The sequence below is a fragment of the Rutidosis leptorrhynchoides genome, chromosome 5 (assembly GCF_046630445.1).
Source record: "Rutidosis leptorrhynchoides isolate AG116_Rl617_1_P2 chromosome 5, CSIRO_AGI_Rlap_v1, whole genome shotgun sequence".
In the NCBI taxonomy this organism is placed as follows: Eukaryota; Viridiplantae; Streptophyta; class Magnoliopsida; order Asterales; family Asteraceae; genus Rutidosis; species Rutidosis leptorrhynchoides.
The window spans coordinates 220959452-220981686 of record NC_092337.1 but is presented as its reverse complement, the minus strand read 5'-3'; positions in this window follow the sequence as shown (position 1 = coordinate 220981686).

Genomic DNA, 22235 nt, shown 5'->3' with positions numbered 1-22235 from the left:
GTTGCAAAAGGAATGCAATTGTCATATAATGACTACCTAGCTAAATCAAATGACGGGATAAAGGTCACCTAACTGAAATTTGGTTTACCGTTGGATTCTAAAATTTAATAAATATCAATTGGATTTAAAGGGTATTGATTGTTAAATTAAAATTGATACTTAAACAACTTTGTTAAATTTTGTAGATGGCCGCCAATAACAACATTCCAAACGCACCAATCAACTTTAACAACCTATCGTTGAGGTCAATCCTCGAAAAGGAAAAACTCAACCATATGAATTTTATGGATTGGTTTCGAAATCTAAGAATTGTCCCCAAACTTGAGGATAGGGCGTATGTGTTGGAATACCCCATTCCCGATCAACCCAACGAGGATGATACAGAAGGCATGGCTTATTGGGAGAAATATTGCACCGATTCGTTGCAAGTTTCTTGCCTCATGCTTGGGACCATGATACCCGAACTCCAAAAGGACTTCGAGCATCATGGAGCATATGACATGATCACTCAGTTGAAGGAGATGTTCCTTCAACAAGCTCGTGTCGAGCACTTTGAAATGGTCCGAGCGCTTCATGCTTGTCGGATGGACGACTCCCAATCCGTTTCATCTTATGTCCTTAAGATGAAAAGCCTAATTGATGGAGCCAACCGTCTAAATTGCAACGTGTCTAATGAATTAGCTACAGACCTTATCCTTAATTCTTTGTCAAAAAGGTTTGACACATTCGTATTGAATTACAATAAGAATGGTTGGGATAAGAGCATTGGCTAATTACATGCCATGCTTAAGACGGTCAAAGCAAGCATGGGTAAAAGGGCTTCACCCATGTTTATGATCAATGAAGGTGGGTCCAAAAACAATAACACTTCTAAGCCAAAGGAGGCTAAGAGGAAAGGACCCGCCTACCAAGGCAAGGGCAAGGGAAAGGGGAAGATGGTTACCTCAACCAACAATAACAAGAAGCAAAAGGTTGCCAATAAAGCTAACCCCAAGGAATATTCGTGCTTTGGTTGCGGTGAAATGGGTCACTGGAAATGCAACTGCCCGGTCTACCTAAAGGAGTTAAAAGAAAAGAGGGATGCAGGGCAAACCTCAGGTAATGTATATATGGTATACATTGAGCTTAGTATTACTTCTTCTAATACATAGGTATTAGACACAGGATGTGGAACTCATATTTGCAATTCCTTGCAGGGGTTCAAAAGATGTAATCAAGATGCGGGAACAACAAGTCTCTTCATGGGTAATGGAGCAAGGGTGCAAGTGAAAGCTCAAGGAGACTTTGTTTTGAAGCTACCAAGTGGTTTGGAGCTCATTTTGAAAAATGTTTTGTATGCACCCGATTTATCTTGAAACATTATTTCTGTATCCCGTTTGAAACAATATGGTTTTAATCTTAATTTCATTAATGATGATATCCATGTTTATTTAGATGATGTGTTTATTTTAAGGCTTTGACTTCGAATGGTATTTATGAATTGGTTCATGATATGAAATGCCCCGTTCATATTAATTATAAACGTTTCATATTAATTGGTTTCTTTGCGAGTTTTTGACCTCTATATGAGACGTTTATCAAATCTTGCATTCGTTTTTAAAAACAACCATAACCTTTATTATTGAATAAAGGTCTTAATGAGATAATTTAGATTGTCTATCAAATACAATTTCCTCAAATAAATAAGTTTTTATACAACCCATTACAATATGATCAAATATATTACAACAAATACTCCGAATGCAAGTTTAAACAATATAAACAATTATGCCAACTCCAAATCTTGACCTTGGGTTGACATACGACAGCGAAAGCATTTTTAATATTCACCTGAGAATAAACATGCTTAAAACGTCAACAAAAATGTTGGTGAGTCATAGGTTTAATTTCTATATAATAATCATAACATTTAATAAGCCACAAGATTTTATTTAATTAAATGCGCAGGATCATTACAACTGCAAAAATCATTCACACGATGAGTCGCCTGGTAACCGACCTTAACATAGAGCGCTTAAGATATCTGGCATCATACATTCCACTATTCAAATGTATGACAAGAACCCTTCGAAGTACTAAAGCATTTCCACTATTCGAAAATGGGGGTGGTTGGTGCCCGTAGATCTACCTTTAGGATTCGCGTCAATTAGTGTTTTTCACTAATTCTTAGGTTACCAAGCATAATAATAATAAGTACAGATATCCGGTATAACAAAACAGTCGTAGAATGTAGTTTCATGAACTTGTGCTTATTTTGTAAAACATTTATAAATTTGCATGTATTCTCATCCGAAAATAATTTAGATAGTAAAAATGGGACTATAACTCACTTGTGATGATTTCCGAATAGATGGTGATAAGACTTGGCCTTTTGACAAATTCACGAACCTAATAATAATATTCTTGTGTCAAGATATATATATATATATATATATATATATATATATATATATATATATATATATATATATATATATATATATATATATATATATATATATATATATATATATATAATTAATATTCCATACTTATGATACTTGTGATAATTCTAATTGTCCATTGTTAGTAGTCCAACGTCCGTAGTCCAATAGTCCAATAGTCTAACAGTATAAATATATATATAAATATAAATGCGTATATTGTGTTAGAATTCACTAACACTATAATATATTGTCTTAATATAATAAGACACATAATATGTATATTGTCTGAAGCAATACGCGACCCATTGTATACATGTCTCAGGCTCGATCACAACTCAAAGTATATAATATTTTGGAATCCACTTCGACCCACAGCTAACTCGAAATTACTTCCAATGGTGTCTTATAGTTCGTTCCAATAATATATATAGAAGAAATCAAAATGATATGTCAAAACGCTGTATACGGATCCACGGTGATCAAGTCATATATATATATATATATATATATATATATATATATATATATATATATATATATATATATATATATATATATATATATAATCTTGAAGTCTTTAAGTTAGTAATCTCATTTTATGTATATAACCAATTGTTATTATATGTAATGAGATACTTAAATATCATTTTATCAAATCATAAGTATATATATATATATCCATATATATATCCATATATACATCAATATATAATTATTTTGAATTATGACGTTCGTGAATCGTCAGACAAACTGGGTGGCCAAACATTTGTATAAAATTCATTTCAAATAACCAAATCTTAATGAGTTTGATTGCTTAACATGTTGGAAACATTGATTATGTAAATATTAATCTTCTATATATTAGCGGAAAAATCCGGGTCGTTACATGACGACACATCATACAATAGCTCAATGTTCCATGCAAACACCAAGAAACTCAAAAGGGATTTGAGTGATTCCTACTTATGGCATTGTCGCCTTAGTCACATAAACAAGAATTGAACGTATACACTTCAAAAGAATGGACTTTTGAAATCAAATGAACTAGACTCGTTTGATGCATGTGAATCTTGTTTATGAGGCAAAATGACTAAAGCACCTTTCAAAGGGAACTATGAAAGGGCTAAGGACTTATTGGGATTAATACATTCGGATGTATGTGGACCCTTTAAACCCACAACTAGGAATGGTGAAAGATACTTTGTTACTTTCATTGATGACTTCAGTCATTTCGAATATGTCTACTTGTTAAAACACAAGGACGAAACTTTTGAAGCATTCAAGGAATATCAAAACGAAGTACAAAATCAACTCAATAAGACAATCAAGGTACTTCGTACCGATAGAGGATGTGAATACCTAATCGATGCCTTCCAAGATCATCTTAAAGGTTTTGGGATTATCTTGCAACTCACTCCTCCCGGAACATCCCAACTAAATGGAGTTTCCGAAAGGAGGAACCAAACCCTAATGGATATGGTTCGATCTATAATGGCTAGAAGCTCGTTACCTCTATCATTTTGGGGTTATTGTCTATGCTCCGCGGCTCGTATTTTAAATATGGCCCCAACCAAGAAAGTGGAATGAACACCTCATGATATATGGTTTGGAAAACCTCCATCTCTGTCATACTTAAAGGTATGGGATTGTGAAGCTTACCCTAAGCTTTACGTCCCTAATAAGTTTGCAGGATATCCCAAGGATGATATTGGATACTATTTCTATGATCCAACCGTGCAAAATGTATTTGTTGCTCGAAAGACTGAATTCCTTGAAACTAAGTTCCTAATGGAAGGAAATAGTGAAAGGAAGATAGATCTTGAAGAGGTTCAAGATCAAGTAGATGATACACAATTGGTTGACACTAGCACTCAACATGAAAATGTTGAGAATGATCAAATGGATGATCAAAGTGTACAAGACGTTCGCAGATCTGGTAGGATTAGTAATCCTCCTGAGAGATATGGGTTTCTCATGGACGGTTGCTATGTGGTTGATTTGGATGAACCAACAAACTACCAAGATGCTTTATCAAGGATTGATAAAGATAAATGGCAGGAAGCCATGAACGCCGAGATGCAATCCATGTATGATAACCAAGTTTGGGAACTTGTTGCACAACCTGCTGGCTTAAGGCTAGTTGATTGTAAATGGCTTTTCAAGATGAAAACCGACATACATGGTAACTTGGATACATACAAAGCTAGACTTGTAGCAAAAGGTTTCACTCAAACTCAAGGTGTTGACTATGATGAAACTTTTTCGCCTGTGGCAATGCTAAAGTCTATTAGGATATTACTTGCCATTGCTGCTCATTATGATTATGAAATATGGCAAATGGATGTCAATACCGCTTTCCTAAATGGACATCTTGAGGAAGATGTCTATATGGTTCAGCCTGAAGGTTTTATTGATTCGAAATATCCTAAAAAGGTATGCAAGTTAAAGAAGTCAATCTACGGATTGAAACAAGCATCTAGAATGTGGAATCATCGTTTTAATGAGGAGGCCAAGAAATTTGGCTTCATTAAAAATGGTGATGAAGCTTGTGTATACAAGAAAGCTAGTGGGAGCACAATCATGTTCCTTGTAATATATGTGGATGATATATTGTTATTTGGAAATGATATTCCGGCAATGCAAGGTGTTAAAACTTGGCTAAGCAAATGCTTCTCCATTAAGAATCTTGGAGAAGCACAATACATTTTGGGGATTGGGATCTATAGGGATAGATCCAAGAAACTGATAGGTTTGAATCAAAGTGCATACATTGAAAAGATCTTGAAAAGGTTCAAGATGGAGAACTCTAAGAAAGGTTTGGTACCTATTCAAAGAGGAACACTTCTCAGTTCATCTCAGTGCCCTACCACGAAAGATGAATAGGAGAGAATGAAGAAAGTCCCATATGCGTCTGCCATTGGGTCAATCATGTATGCAATGATATGCACTAGACCGAATGTGTTATGCGCTCTTAGCTTGACAAGTGGATACCAGAATAACCCAGGAAACAATCATTGTATTGCGGTTAAAAGTATATTGAAATACATTAAAAGGGCTAAGGATATGTTTTTAATATATGGGTCTGGTGAAGAGGAACTCGCTGTAAAAGGTTACGTGGACGCGAGTTTCCAAACTGATCGAGATGATTCTCGATCGCAATCCGGTTATGTCTTCACGTTAAATGGAGGTGCGGTCTCTTGGAAAAGTTCAAAACAGGATGTTGTTGCATTATCCACTACAGAGTCAGAGTACATTACCGCCTCATTGGCAGCTCATGAAGCTGCATGGATGAAGAAATTCATTGACAACTTAGGAGAAGTCCCTTCCATTCAGGACCCTCTTAAGATCTTTTGTGACAACGAGGGTGCGATTGCTCAAATCAAGGAACCTCATGCTCACCAAAAGACCCATCACATTGAGCGGAGATTCAACTACATAAGGGATGAAGTTGAAAAAGGAAAGATATGTATTCGCAAAGTTCACACAGATCTTAATATAGCGGATCCACTCACAAAACTCTTACTTGGTGCAAAACATCAAGGGCATGTTAGTGCATTAGGGCTTCGATATTCTAGTGATTGGTTGTGATCTGTTTTATGTATTGTAACGGAACGAAGTGATTCAAACTCATTAATATAATTATGGTGTTAATTTATTAATCTTGAGTCAGGTTCCTATTTTGCATATTTTATCCATGAATAAGTAATTATTCTAAATTCCGTAGTCGATCACATTTGTGGGAGCAAGTGTGAGGTTTAGACTATTATGAACTTGGATTGGTATACATTTACGGGATGAATGTGGTGCAAGGTTGCAACCAAGGTTCATAGATATTTGTAGGATACAAATATTGGAAGACCCGCCCTCAAGATTTACTAAATGGAGCCTTTGTGGTTGATCACATGTAATCTTGAGTAAAGGCGAATATCATTGTATCCTCTAACCTGAGATACATATTGGGTTTCGATATTTACCAAGTATCGTGCCTTGATTCTTTTCTTCGCTATTCTGAAATATGGTAGTTCATAAGGAAGAGCTCCGGTATAATGCAAGGTATATATTTAGGACGTATGTAATCAAGATGGAATTTGTCCCTCTTATTCGTTGAGAGGCAGATGTCTAAGGCCTGATAAAGTTAAATCTAGAAGAGAGTGATCACTCTGTGTCTCTTGGATTTAACATGACATCTAGAACGAAAGGATATAATGAAAATATTCACCTATTCATATTCGAGATGGGAACTCGAAAGGGATGATGTTATTGAATGGCACATAGTCGTAACATATTGGGGGTGATGGATGGTTGTTTGGTGGTATCCATCACTTGCATTAATTTCTTATGTTTCTCGTGCTAGTGGGAGATTGAAGGTTTTTCGTATGCCCGAGAGACATATTTAATTAATGTGGCTAATATGTTATGATCCAAGTCGGGTCATACCCAATAACAAGCTTATTGACACCTTAAACGTATTTAAGCTTAACGATTAAATCATTAAGTAAATATGCGACACTTGGATTTTAGAAAAATCGGTTTTCTGAAATATTATCACTTGAGATAAATTATTTGGATAATTTATATATAATTGTTTAAAGTTTTAAATGATTAAGTTGTGTTATATTTTATAAAAGGTTATAAAATGTATAAGTAACAAAATATATATATATATATATATATATATATATATATATATATATATATATATATATATATATATATATATATATATATATATATATATATATATATATATATATATATATATATATATTGTTTTATAAAACAATTCACATTTTATAATACCCATCATGTGTGGCAGATTTTTGGACTCCAAGGGAGACCACACATGCTAGTTTTGCTACTTCCTATATGCACAACTTCATATGTGAATGTCCATTTAAGAAAAGAGCACATTTGACCAATTCTCTTAAGTGAAACTAGACATTCAAAGCTTGAAAATAATTGCACAATTTCAGCTACTGCTGCTGTTTGGAGCCGTGGCCTTTTTACACTCTAAAGGAGGTTCTAAATTTTCTTTTTCAAGCTCTATTCAAGTGTCAATCAAATCCTAACTAAAGGCAAGAGTGTTGGAGTTATTGCTTAGGGTATTACTTGCTTGAGGCTTCAAGTTAGAAGCTCACTTTTCATCATCTTCATCATCATCTTACTCACTTAAAAACAACCCTCAACTAGCTTGAGGAGGTATATATCTTACTTCCTTGTTCTTATATGTAAGCATATGTTTCAAGACTTGATAACAATATGGGATTCATCTAAAATGGTTTAACATATAAATTTGTTTTTATAAACAATCTTGCTTCCGCTTTCTTTAACTATCATAAAATGGCTTCGTGATTATGTTGACATTAAAACATGTTGTTATGTTGAATTCCATCATTACTTATGGCAAACATCGATTCGACCTTCTCGGTCCACCGTTTCAATCCAATTGGTCCTTCGGTTACATCAAATTCCAAAGGTTTGTAGGCAGTGAATTCTTTGTAGGAGCATCCTACATGATTTCTTATGAAATTAGTTCCACTGCTAGATCCAGAGTTATTGTTATTTTGCATCGCATCCTGTACTGCGTCTATGTTTGCTGCAAGGAAAACACGAAAGTCTTCCTCGCTCATGTTCAAATTTTGACGAGTCGTTGGTGCTATTTCCCTCAAAAATAGCTCAAAAGAATTAAGTTAATCATATAGAATTTTAAGGGTAGTCAATAGTATTTCGTAGCATAGTATGAACTCATTTATAAAAGCTTTTTCTTCATATTAGCGTTTTATAGTTTTAATTCGGGTAGTACCTACCCGTTAAGTTCATACTTAGTAGCTAATATACAATTCAACTACTACAATTCCATATGAAAAAACTGATTATAATAAAATTTTGCGTTCAAATTTTATACAATATTTTACAAACTTACAAATACCGCTATTATACATATATGATGAAATATAGCACATAATAACTTTGCTACTCGGAAGCTATAAAGGCAATTCTAGTTAATATGCAAGTTGTTCAACAAAAGAAATAAAGACACGTAATTCATAAGTCTAAAAACAAGTCATGCATTCTGGTTTTACTAAGACGACTTCCCATCCTCGGTCTTGTGGAAAGTAACCGTTATGACCATTAGCTAGGCAACATGTTGTAATGTCGTCAAAAGGATGAGGGTTTCGTAATGTCCAACAGCCCCGTAATAATCTAAAAACCTTGTTTCTCACCCCAACTACTGAATCCGTCACTTGTGGGAAGATTTTATTTAAAAGTTGTAACCCGATGTTCTTTTTCTCACTTTAGTAAGAAGCGAACATCACTAACCCGTAAGTATAACATGCTTCTTTATGTTGCATGTTAGAAGCTCTTTCTAACTCACGAAATCCTATGTTGGGATATGTTGAGTCAAAATAGGTTCTTAACTCATAGCGTAAAATTGCATTTGGGTTCCCCGCATTTAACGCTTTAAAGAAAACACGGCGTAACTTACGGTCTCCCCAATGTGATATACCCCACCTATCAAAGGAAAGCCTTTTATAAACTAAGGCATTTCTGGAAAGTCTTTCAAATGTTTGACAATTTAATTTTGTCATAACTAAATGTGCTGATAAATTCTGACCGACTCTAGACAAGATTTCCTCAATCATATCCTCTGGTAGGTCTACTAAAATATTCGGTTGTCTACCCTTAACGTCCATTTTGTTTTTATACTGTAAAATAGACAAGGATTAGATTCGTAAAAGATAATTAACAAACAATACAAACAATTTTTACATAGAACATAAAAGTACAAGCACACTACAATACATATAATACACAACATGATTACAACCCTCTAATCTGAATCACTAGTTTCTTCTTCTTCGAACTTGGTTCATTTTCCTAGTTTTCTAGGGTTATATGGTGTTCCTCTAATACGAGCCGTCATTTTCCACAATGGTTTAGAAAAACCTGGTGGTTTAGAGGTTCCCGGGTTATTGTTACAATTTAGGAAATATGGATGTTGCCGATACATATAAAGGTCATCGGGGTTGGAATCAGGTTTCTCTATTTTTATACCTTTTCCCTTATTATTTTCTTTTGCTTTATTAAATTGGGTCGAGGTAATTTCTATAACATCATCGGAATCCTCATCGGGATCCGATTCATCAAAAAATTGGTAATCTTCCCAATATTTTGTTTCCTCGGCTGAAACACCATTGACCATTTTGAACTTTGGTCCGTTGGTTGAGGATTTTCTTTTATTTAATCGATTTACTGTAGGTATCAATATTTCTTCCTCCGGAACCTCTTCTTCTTCCGGTTCCTCCCCTTCCAGTTCCTCCTCTTCTGGTTCCTCTTCTTCTGGTTCCCCCTCTTCCGGTTCCTCCTCTTCCTGTTCGTCTTCGGGAATTTGTGAATCTTCCCAAAGTATATTCGACTCTTCATTATTATTAGGTGAGTCGATGGGATTTGTACTAGAGGTAGACATCTATCACACAATATCAAACACGTTAAGAGATTAATATATCACATAATATTTACATGTTAATAATATATAGTTTCCAACAAAAAATGTTAAGCAATCGTTTTTGAAGAAAAACACGATCGAAGTCCAGACTCACTAATACATCCTAACAAACTCGGTAAGACACAATAATGCAAAAATTCTGGTTCTCTAAGACCAACGCTCGGATATCAACTGAAATACAGTTGGGGACAACCACCATCCCACCCAGTGCCTTAACTATCCGGCGACCACTGAGTGTACCTCAGATACTGATTTTAGGGCCTGCCTCTTAGCTACTGCCAACCCTCGTAAGGGATCGCAAGGAGTAAGAGCCAATGCTTCACCACAGGTCACACTGTGAGAATCTCCTTTACGACTAACCCACCACACATGGACGCGGTTATACCAGCTCTGATACCAACTGAAATGTCCCGTTCATATTGATTATAAACGTTCCATATTAATTGATTTCGTTGCGAGGTTTTGACCTCTATATGAGACGTTTTTCAAAGACTGCATTCGTTTTTAAAACAAACCATAACTTTTATTTTATCGACAAGGTTAAAAAGACACCACCCAGATTATCCAGAAATAATAATCTAAAAATATCACACTTACACACTACCAATACATATTGGTTTACAATATTAATATGTTACAACAAAATAAATCTCGAATGCAGTTTTAAACAATATTATACAAGCATGCTGAAACCAAATCTTGTCCACATATTAGCATGCAACAGCGGAAGCTCTTAATAATCACCTGAGAATAAACATGCTTTAAACTTCAACAAAAATGTTGGTGAGTTATAGGTTTAACCTATATATTTATCAAATCGTAATAATAGACCACAAAATTTCATATTTCAATATACATCCCATACATAGAGATAAAAATCATTCATATGGTGAACACCTGGTAACCGACATTAACAAGATGCATATAAGAATATCCCCTATCATTCCGGGAAATCCTTTGGACATGATAAAAATGACTTCGAAGTACTAAAGCATCTGTTACTTTGGATGGAGTTTGTTAGGCCCAATAGATCTATCTTTAGGATTCGCGTCAATTAGTAGATCGGTTTACTAATTCTTAGGCTACCAAGCAAAAAGGGGCATATTCGGCTTCGATCATTCACCTATATAATGTAGTTTCATTTACTTGTGTCTATTTCGTAAAACATTTATAAAATTGCATGTATTCTCATCCCAAAATATTAGATTTTAAAAGTGGGACTATAACACACTTTCACAAATTTTTACTTCGTCGGGAAGTAAGACTTGGCCAGTGGTCGATTCACGAACCTATAACAAATGTATACATATATATCAAAGTATGATCGAAATATATTCACAACATTTTTTATTACGCTTTAACGATTTAAGTTTGTTAAGTTAGCAGTCCAACATTAGTAATCTACAACTAGTTGTCCACATTTAGATGTATTGAAATAAATCAATATATATTATCTCGAATCAATCCACGACCCAGTGTATACAAGTCTCAGGCTAGATCACAACTCAAAGTATATATATTATTTTGGAATCAACCTCAACTCTGTATAGCTAACTCAAACATTACTGCAAATAGGGTGTCTATGGTTGTTCCAAATAATATATATACATGGGTCGATATGATATGTCAAAACATTTGCATACGTGTCTATGGTATCCCAAGATTACATAATATATTAGAATACATGTATAATACAATATAAGTTAGCTAGGATATGATTTGTATAGATTTGTTACAAATTTCATGTAGCTACAACAAGCAAAATTATCCAATCTTGTTTTACCCATAACTTCTTCATTTTAAATCCGTTTTGAGTGATTCAAGTTGCTATGGTTTCATATTGAACTTAAGTTTATGAATATAAATAGAAAAATTATAATTTTATAGTCGGAAATACATGTTACAAGTTGTTTTTGTAAAGGTAGTCATTTCAGTCGAAAGAACGACGTCTAGATGACCATTTTGGAAAACATACTTCCACTTTGAGTTTGACCATGATTTTTGGATATAGTTTCATGTTCATAAGAAAAATCATTTTCCCAGAAGAACAACTTTTAAATCAAAGTTTATCATAGTTTTTAATTAACTAACCCAAAACAGCCCGCGGTGTTACTACGACGCCGTATATCCGGTTTTACGGTGTTTTTCGTGTTTTCAGGTTTTAAATCATTAAGTTAGCATATCATATAGATATAGAATATGTGTTTAGTTGATTTTAAAAGTCAAGTTAGAAGGATTAACTTTTGTTTGCGAACAAGTTTAGAATTAACTAAACTATGTTCGAGTGATTACAAGTTTAAACCTTCGAATAAGATAGTTTTATATATATGAATCGAATGATGATATGAACATCATTACTACATCAGGTTTTGTGGATAAACCTACTGGAAATAAGGAAAATAGATCTAGCTTTAAAGGATCTTTTAATGGCTTGAAAGTTCTTGAAGCAAAATCATTACACGAAAACAAGTTCAAGTAAGATTTCCACTCGAAATTAGATTGTTATAGTTATAGAAATTGAATCAAAGTTTTAATATGAGTACTACCTTGTATATCGAAAGATTTCTAATTCAAGGTAATACTCATACTCAAACTTTGATTCAATTTCTATAACCTTAACAATCTTATTTCGAGTGAAAATCTTACTTGAACTTGTTTTTCGTGTCATGATTCTACTTCAAGAACTTTCAAGCCATCCAAGAATCCTTTGAATCTAGATCAAATTTTTTCACTTCTAGTAGGTTTACCTACTAAACTTGAGGTAGTAATGATGTTCATAACATCATTCGATTCATACATATAAAACTATCATATTCGAAGATTTAAAATTTTAATCACTAGAACATAGTTTAGTTAATTCTAAACTTGTTCACAAATAAAGTTAATCCTTCTAACTTGACTTTTAAAATCAATTAAACACATGTTTTATATCTATATGTTATGCTATCTTAATGATTTAAAACCTGAAAACAAAAAAACACCATAAAACCGGACATACGCCGTTGTAGTAACACCGCAGGCTGTTTTGGGTTTGATAATTAAAAACTATGATAAACTTTGACTTAAAAGTTGTTCTTCTGTAAAAATGATTTTTCTTATGAACATGAAACTATATCCAAAAATCATGGTTAAACTCAAAGTGGAAGTATGTTTTTCTAAATAGTCATCAAGATGTAGTTCTTTCGACTGAAATGACTACCTCTTTAAAAAATGACTTGTAACCTGTATTTTCGACAATAAACTTATATTTTTTCTATTTAGTTTCATAAATTTCAGTTCATTATGAAACCGTAGCAACTTGAATCACTCAAAACGGATTTAAAACGAAGAAATTATGGATAAAATAAGATCGGATAATTTTGCTTGTTGTAGCTACGTGAAATTTGTAACAAATCTATACAAATCATAAATTAACTAACTTATATTGTATTATACATTTATTCTAACATATATTATGTAATCTTGGGATACCATAGACATGAATACAATGTTTTGACAAATAATATCGACCCATCTATATATATATTTCGGAACAATCATAGACACTCTATATGTAGTAATGCTTGAGTTAGCTATACAGGGTTGAGGTTGATTCCAAAATAATATATATACTTTGAGTTGTGATCTAGCCTGAGACTTGTATACACTGGGTCGTGGATTGATTCGAGATAATATATATTGGTTTATTTCTGTACATCTAACTGTGGACAACTAGTTGTAGATTACTAACATTAGACTGCTAACTTAACAAACTTAAATCGTTACAGCGTAATAAAAAATGTTGTGAATATATTTCGATCATACTTTGATATATATGTATACATTTGTTATAGGTTCGTGAATCAAACCGTGGCCAAGTCTTACTTCCCGACGAAGTAAAAATCTGTAAAAGTGAGTTATAGTCCCATTTTTAAAAATCTAATATTTTTGGGATGAGAATACATGCAATTTTATAAATGTTTTACAAAATAGACACAAGTACGTGAAACTACTTTCTATGGTTGAATGATCGAAGCCGAATATGTCCCTTTTTTCTTGGTAACCTAAGACTTAGTAAACCAGTCTTCTAATTGACGTGAATCGTAAAGATAGATCTATTAGGCCCAACAAACCCCATCCGTTGTAAAGGATGCTTTAGTACTTCGAAATTTATATCATGTCCGATGGATGTCCCGGAATGATGGGGATATTCTTATATGCATCTTGTTAATGTCGGTTATCAGGTGTTCACCATATGAATAATTTTTATCTCTATGTATGGGATGATGTTTACAAAAAATGGAAATATGAAATCTTGTGGTCTATTATTACGATTGATAAATATATAAGTTAAACCTATAACTCACCAACATTTTTGTTGACGTTTTAAGCATGTTTATTCCCAGGTAATTGTTAAGAGCTTCCACTGTTGCATACTAAATTAAGGACAAGATTTGGAGTCCATGCTTGTATATTATTGTTTGAAAACTGCATTCGAAGACATATATTGTTGTGTAATATTATTGTAAACCATTCTGTAATGGTCGTGTGAAAACGCTATATTTGTGATTATCATTATTTGATAATCGTCGTAATAATTTTTAAACCTTTATCGATAAAAATAAAGGTTATGGTTTGTTTTAAAATCGAATGCACTCTTTGAAAAAGGTCTCATATAGAGGTCAAAACCTCGCAACGAAATCAATTCATATGGAACGTTTATAATCAATATGAACGGGACATTTCAGTTGGTATCCGAGCGTTGGTCTTAGAGAACCATAAATTGCATTAGTGTGTGTCTAACCGAGTTTGTTAGGATGCATTAGTGAGTCTGAACTTCGACTGTGTTTTCTTTAAAAACGATTGCTTAAACACTTTTTGTTGGAAACTATATATTATTAACATGTAAATATTATCTGATATATTAATCTCTTAACGTGTTTGATATTGTGTGTTAGATGTCTACCTCAAGTACAAATTCCATCGACTCACCTAATAATAATGAAGAGTCGAATATATTTTGGGAAGATTCACAAATTCCCGAGGAAGAACCGGAAGAGGAAGAACCGGAAGAGGAGGAACCGGAAGAGGAGGAACCGGAAGAGGAGGAAGCGGAAGAAGAAGAGGTTTTGGAGGATGAAATATTAATAACTACAGAAAAATGATTAAATAAAAGAAAATCCTCAACCAATGGACCAAAGTTAAAAATGGTCAATGGTGTTTCCGCCAAGAAAGCAAAATATTGGGAAAATTACCAGTTTTCTGATGAATCGGATCCCGATGAGGATTCCGATGATGTTATAGAAATTACCTCGATCCAATTTGAAAAAGCAAAAGAAAACAATAATGGAAAAGGCATCAAAATAGAAAAACCCGAGGCCAGAACCGATGAACTTTATGTTAACATGATGTACCCTGATGGGGTGTACCGTAAGCACCCGTATTTCTTAAACTTTCACTATAACCCGGGAACATCTAAGCCACCAGATTTTTCTAGACCATTTGAGAAAAGAACGGCTCGTATTAGGGGAGCACCATATATCCCTAGGAAATTAGCGAAACGAACCAAGTTCGAAGAAGAAGAAATGAGTGAATGGGAATAAAGAGTTGTAATCATGTTGTGTAATATATGTATTGTAGTGTGTTTGTATTTTTATGTTATATGCAAAAATTGCTTGTATTGTTTGTTAATTATCTTTTACAAATCTAATCCTTGTTTATTTTATAGTATAAAAAAAATGGACGTTAAGGATAGACAACCAAAAATTTTAGAAGACCTACCAGGGGATATGATTGATGAAATCTTGTCTAGAGTCGGGCAGAATTCATCAGCACAATTATTTATGGAAAAATTAGTTTGTCGAACGTCTGAAAGACATTCCAGGCATGCCTTAGTTTATAAAAGGCTTTCTTTTGAAAGATGGGGTATATCACATTGAGGAGACTTTAAGTTGCGCCAAGTTTTCTTTAAGGCATTTAGTGCGGGAAACCCAGATGCAATTTTACGCTACGGGTTACAAACCTATTTTTACTCAACATATCCCAACATAGGACTCCGTTCTTTAGAAAGAGCTTCTAACATGCAACATAAAGAAGCATGTTATGCTTACTCGTTAATAATGTTCGCTTCTCATCAAATTGAGAAAAAGAACATTGGGTTGCAACTTTTAAATAAAACATTCCCACAAGTGACGGACTCGGTATTTGAGGTGAGAAATAAGGTTTTTAGATTGTTACGGGGCTGTTGGGTATTACGTAATTGATGACATTACAACATGCTGCCTAGCCAACGGTCACAACGGTTATTTTCCCAAGACCAAGGATGGGAAATAATACTAGTAAAACCCGAATGCGTGACTTGTTTCTGGACTTATGAATTACGTGTCTTTATTTCTTTTGCTGAACGACTTGCGTATTAACTAGAATTGCCTTTATAGCTGCCGTGTAGCAAAGTTATTATGTGCTATATTTCATCCTATATGTATAATAGTGGTATTGTATGTTTGTAAAATATTGTATAAAAGTTTGAACGCGAAATATTATTGTAATAAGTTTTTCATATAGAAGCGTAGTAGTTGAATTGTATAGTAGCTACTAAGTATGAACTTAACGGGTAGGTACTACCCGAATTATAACTATAAAATGCTAATATGAAGAAAAAGCTTTTATAAATAAGTTCATATTATGCTACGAAATACTATTGACTACTCTTAAATTCTATATGATTAACTCAATTCTTTCGACTATTTTTGAAGGAAATGGCACCGACGACTCGTCAGAACTTGAACATGAGTGAGGAAGACTTCCGTATTTTCCTTGCTGTGAACATAGCCGCAGTGTAGGCCGTAATGCAAAATAACAACAATAACTCTGGTTCTAGCAGGGGAACTAATTCCACTAGAAATTGTGTAGGATGCTCCTACAAAGAATTCACTGTCTGCAAACCTTTGTAATTTGATGGAACCGAGGGTCCAATCAGATTGAAACGGTGGGCCAAGAAGGTTGAATCGGCGTTTGCCATAAGTAAATGTACTGAAGAAGACAAAGTAAAGTACGCTACGCATACCTTTACAGGTACTGCGTTAACATGGTGGAATACCTATCTCGAGCAGGTAGGACAAGGTGCTGCTTACGCACTACCGTGGTCAGCATTCAAGCACTTGATGAACGAGCAATATCGTCCCAGAAACGAGGTCAATAAGCTCAAGGTAGAACTTAGAGGATTACGAATGCAAGGTTTCGATATCACCACGTACGAACGACAATTCACATAGTTGTGCCTATTGTGTCCCAGAACATTCAAAGACGAAGAAGAGAAGATCGACGCATTTGTAAAAGGGTTACTGGAAAGGATTCAAGAAGATGTGAGTTTACACGAGCCCGCCTCCATACAAAAGGCAAGTCGAATGGCTCACAAACTAGTGAACCAGATCGAAGGAAGGATTAAAGAGCTGGCGGCCGAAGAGGCTAACATGAAACAAGTCAAGAGAAAGTGGGAAGAAACCAGTGACAAGAGCCACCAATATAACAACAACAATCACAACCACAATCGCAATAACTATCCCAACAACCGCAACATCAATCGCAACAACAACAATCAAAATCACAACAACAACTTCAACAAACGTCCCAACAATAACTACAATAACCGTCCCAACAACAATAACAACAACAACAACAACAATAAAAACAATAACAATCCCAACAACAATCTCAATAACAACAATGGCAACAAAAACCAAAAACAGCCTTGCCAAAGGTGTGAAGAGCATCACCAGGGGTTCTGCACAACATTTTGCACCAGGTGTAAAAGAAATGGTCATAGTGCGACGAAGTGCGAGATCTACGGACCAACGTATAACAGCACTAAAAGAACAAATAATGTCGGAACAAATAACACCGCCATAGTTTGTTTTGGATGTGGAAAACTGGGCCACTTTAGTAGAAATTGCCCGAATCAGGGGAATACTAATGGGCAGGGCCGCGAAAGAGTTTTCAATATTAATACGGCAGAAGCACAGGAAGACCCGGAGCTTGTTACAGGTACGTTTCTTATTGATAATAAATCTGCTTATGTTTTATTTGATTCGAGTGCGGATAGAAGCTATATGAGTAGAGATTTTTGTGCTAAGCTAAGTTGCCCACCGACGCCCTTAGATAATAAATTTTTACTCGAATTAGCAAACGGTAAATTAATTACAGTAGATAATATATGTCGAAATCGAGAAATTAAACTGGTTAGCGAAACATTTAAGATTGACTTGATACCAGTAGAGTTAGGGAGTTTTGATGTGATAATCGGTGTGGACTGGTTGAAAGAAGTGAAAGCAGGGATTGTTTGTTACAAAAATGTAATTTGCATTATACGAGAAAAAGGAAAACCCTTAATGGTGTACGAGAAAAGAGCAACGCGAAGTTAAATCTTATTAGTAACCTGAAGGCGCAAAAACTAATAAGAAAAGGTTGCTATGCTGTGCTAGCACACGTCGAGAAAGTCAATTCCAAAGAAAAGAACATCAATGATGTTCCCGTCACAAAAGAATTTCCCGATGTATTTCTGAAAGAATTACCGGGACTACCTCCACACCAATCCATTGAATTTCAAATAGACCTTGTACCGGGAGCTGCACCAATAGCTCGTGATCCATACAGACTCGCACCCAGCAAAATGAAGGAACTTCAGAGCCAATTACAAGAACTTTTAGAGCGTGGTTTCATTCGACCAAGCACATCACCGTAGGGAGCTCCTGTTTTGTTTGTCAAAAAGAAAGATGGTACATTTAGATTATGTATCGACTATAGAGAGTTGAACAAACTTACCATCAAGAACCGTTATCCACTACCGAGAATCGATGATTTATTTGATCAGCTGCAAGGTTCGTCAGTGTACTCGAAGATTGATTTACGTTCTCGATATCATCAAATGCGGGTGAAGGAGGATGATATTCCAAAAACTGCTTTTAGGCATTACGGTCATTACGAGTTTATGGTTATGCCGTTTGGGTTGACTAACGCACCAGCTGTGTTCATGGACCTTATGAACCGAGTGTGTGGACCATACCTTGACAAGTTTGTCATTGTTTTCATCGATGACATACTTATTTACTCAAAGAATGATCAAGAGCATGAAGAACATTTGAGAAAAGTGCTAGATTTGTTGAGGAAAGAAAAACTGTACGCTAAGTTTTCAAAGTGTGCATTTTGGTTGAAAGAAGTTCAATTCCTCGGACACATAGTGTACAAAGAAGGTATTCAGGTGGATCCAGCAAAGATTGAAACTGTTGAAAAGTGGGAAACCTCAAAAACTCCGAAGCATATACGCCAATTTTTAGGACTGGATGGTTACAACAGAAGGTTCATCCAAGATTTTTCCAAAATAGCAAAACCCTTGACTGCATTAAAGCATAAAGGGAATAAATTTGAATGGAAGAATGAGCAGGAGAAAGCGTTTCAATTGTTGAAGAAAAAGTTAACTACGGCACCTATATTATCATTGCCTGAAGGGAATGATGATTTTGTGATATATCATGACGCCTTAAAGCAAGGCCTCGGCTGTGTATTAATGCAACGAATGTCATACCCCCAAATAGGGCCGGGGAAATATGAATTCACAATATCACAACACAAGTATGTATAAACGAGAATGACTCTATATGAGACATTTTTTTTAAACCAATGTATTAACGCAGCGAAAAGTATTAAGTCATTACAATTGTAAACTTTAATGTACTAATGCAATAATATGAATGTATAAATGCGGACTCGAAAAGTAGCAAAGTCCAAATAGCAAATAATCTTTAGCAATCTTCACCTGAGACAAATTATGCTTAAAGTGTCAACCAAAATGGTTGAGTGAACAACATAGGTTTATCAATAATAACCAAGTTTTTAGACCACAAGATTTAATTATAAAGTTTAATCAGTTCGGTAGTAGTGCTGGTGGTTACCCTAAACACATCTCGTTCGTGTCGTGAATCATTATTATGTATCCATTGACCAACGGTCATCCAGATAGAGAAGTCACTCTCAATAGAGCTATTCACAATAACTAAGCTTGCCTTTATACGTAGTAATTAAGGATATCATGGTAGGGATTTAGCATGAATCAAAGCATGTTAGCACAGTTTGAACTAATCAAAATAAAGTTTTCAGGTACTCGTGTCTAAGCTTAAAACAGTTTGAAAGCAAGCATGTGTCTCACCCTAAAAGTTCAAAATAAGTATATAAAGCAAGTTAAAAAGTGGGGCTATGAAGTTCACCTTAATAGCAGATAGATATTCCACGCAAGTTATATGATCGGAGTGTTGAACACGGAGATCTCAACCTAGAGATATTATATTCGATTAGTTAATGTCTAATAGACATAAAGTTTTTTTATTAACATAGCAAACTCTATTAACAGTGACCGTTCTCGAGAAAAGTTATATTTATATAAGTGATAATATACTTAGTGTACTTAAGTGTTACTCTATAAATAAGTGTATAGGTTATACTAATAATAGTATTATTATTTAATTAATCAACTATTATGTATACTTATCATTATATAATTATACCTATGTGATACATATATATATATATATATATATATATATATATATATATATATATATATATATATATATATTCTTTATTATTATTATATATGTATGTGTTCATAACTATATGGTATATATATTAGGTGTAGGTGTTACGTATATATAAGTGTAAGATGATACATATATATATATATATATATATATATATATATATATATATATATATATATATATATATATATATATATATACTCTTATTACTTTTCATTATTATGTTTACTAACTTATATAACTTACATAATACACATTAATACATACATACACACGTACATATACATACATATATACACATACATATACACGTATATATATATTTACATATACACACACACATATACCTACAATGTATACATGAACATACGTACGTATGCATGCATGCATGCACGTATATCATCTTCATGATTTATTATTCCACCATCAAATATTACTAACCATTATTCATTCTCACATAAAATCATAACTTTTTATCATGATCATAACCTAATAACATTAATCGTCACATAAAATCCTAACCTTTTTATCATATTCAATCTATAAATCATAATACTTAATCATATTCATCAACCCTAATCTTTTTAATCATCATTACCTAATTATATTCAATATTCATTAACAAATTATTACTTCTTCATAACCATAATCTCGTTATCTTTATTTATTATCCTTTATTATAATCATGTTCATCATACCTATAACTTTTATTTATTTTAATTAACTTGTATCAACATTCATCTTATTCATAATCATTAATCATAATATTTTCTCATATTCATAATCTTTTAAGTTTTAACCATCCTTAACATGTTATTACTACAAGATTTATGATCATAACTTAATTTAATCACACTCAATCTTATTACTAATATTCATAATTCATTATAGAATTTTCTTTTAAATTCAACATACTTAATTTATTAATTTTTAACATCTAACAACATGATCTTACTTAATGTAATACTTAAAACATAATATTTATAATTCAATCATGCATTCTTAATTCATAATCATTAATAATGCTCAGAGTAAATAAGTTTATAAGTGATATGAAGCTAGGGTTCAAGGCTACCTTATGAGGTTAGGATCAAGAATAGGATGATGATGTTGATGCGAACAGGAAATAGATAAATCTTGCTGCAACCCACGATCAACTAGACCTGTTCTTGGGTCTGTTTTGGCTTGACAAGACAGCAACAATCACGACCTAATTGACGGTTCTTGGACTGTTTTAAATACGTAGAAGCAGCTGCAATAATAAATTGAAAAACGCAGCAACAAAAGATAATTCTTGGGTCTTCTTGATCACGACCAGAAGCAGCAAAAACCAGTCGATTATGTGGCTATTTTGGCTCGCAGAAACAGAAGCAATTCGTGCAGTAACAAAGCTTAAACAGATGGCGAATAGGGCTGTTGTGATTAAGAAAAACTTGCAGGAAGATAGGAGATAAAAGGGCTATTTGGTTGTCGAGTTTATAGCAGTAAACAATCAGGTTGAAGGATTATGAAGGTGGTGATGATTGACTGACTTACAGCAGCTAGGGGTGGCGTATGGTGGTGATTTGGATAGATTGAATGTCGATTGCAGGCTGAAGTTATGGAGAGGGTTGATGTGTCTACCAGAAGGGAGGGAAAAAGGGCTGTGTTTAGTCGACAAAAATAGAGGAAAAATAGCTGCAGGATGTCGACTAGTTGCAAGGATTTGGAGGGTTTTTCTTTGGCGTAAATTTT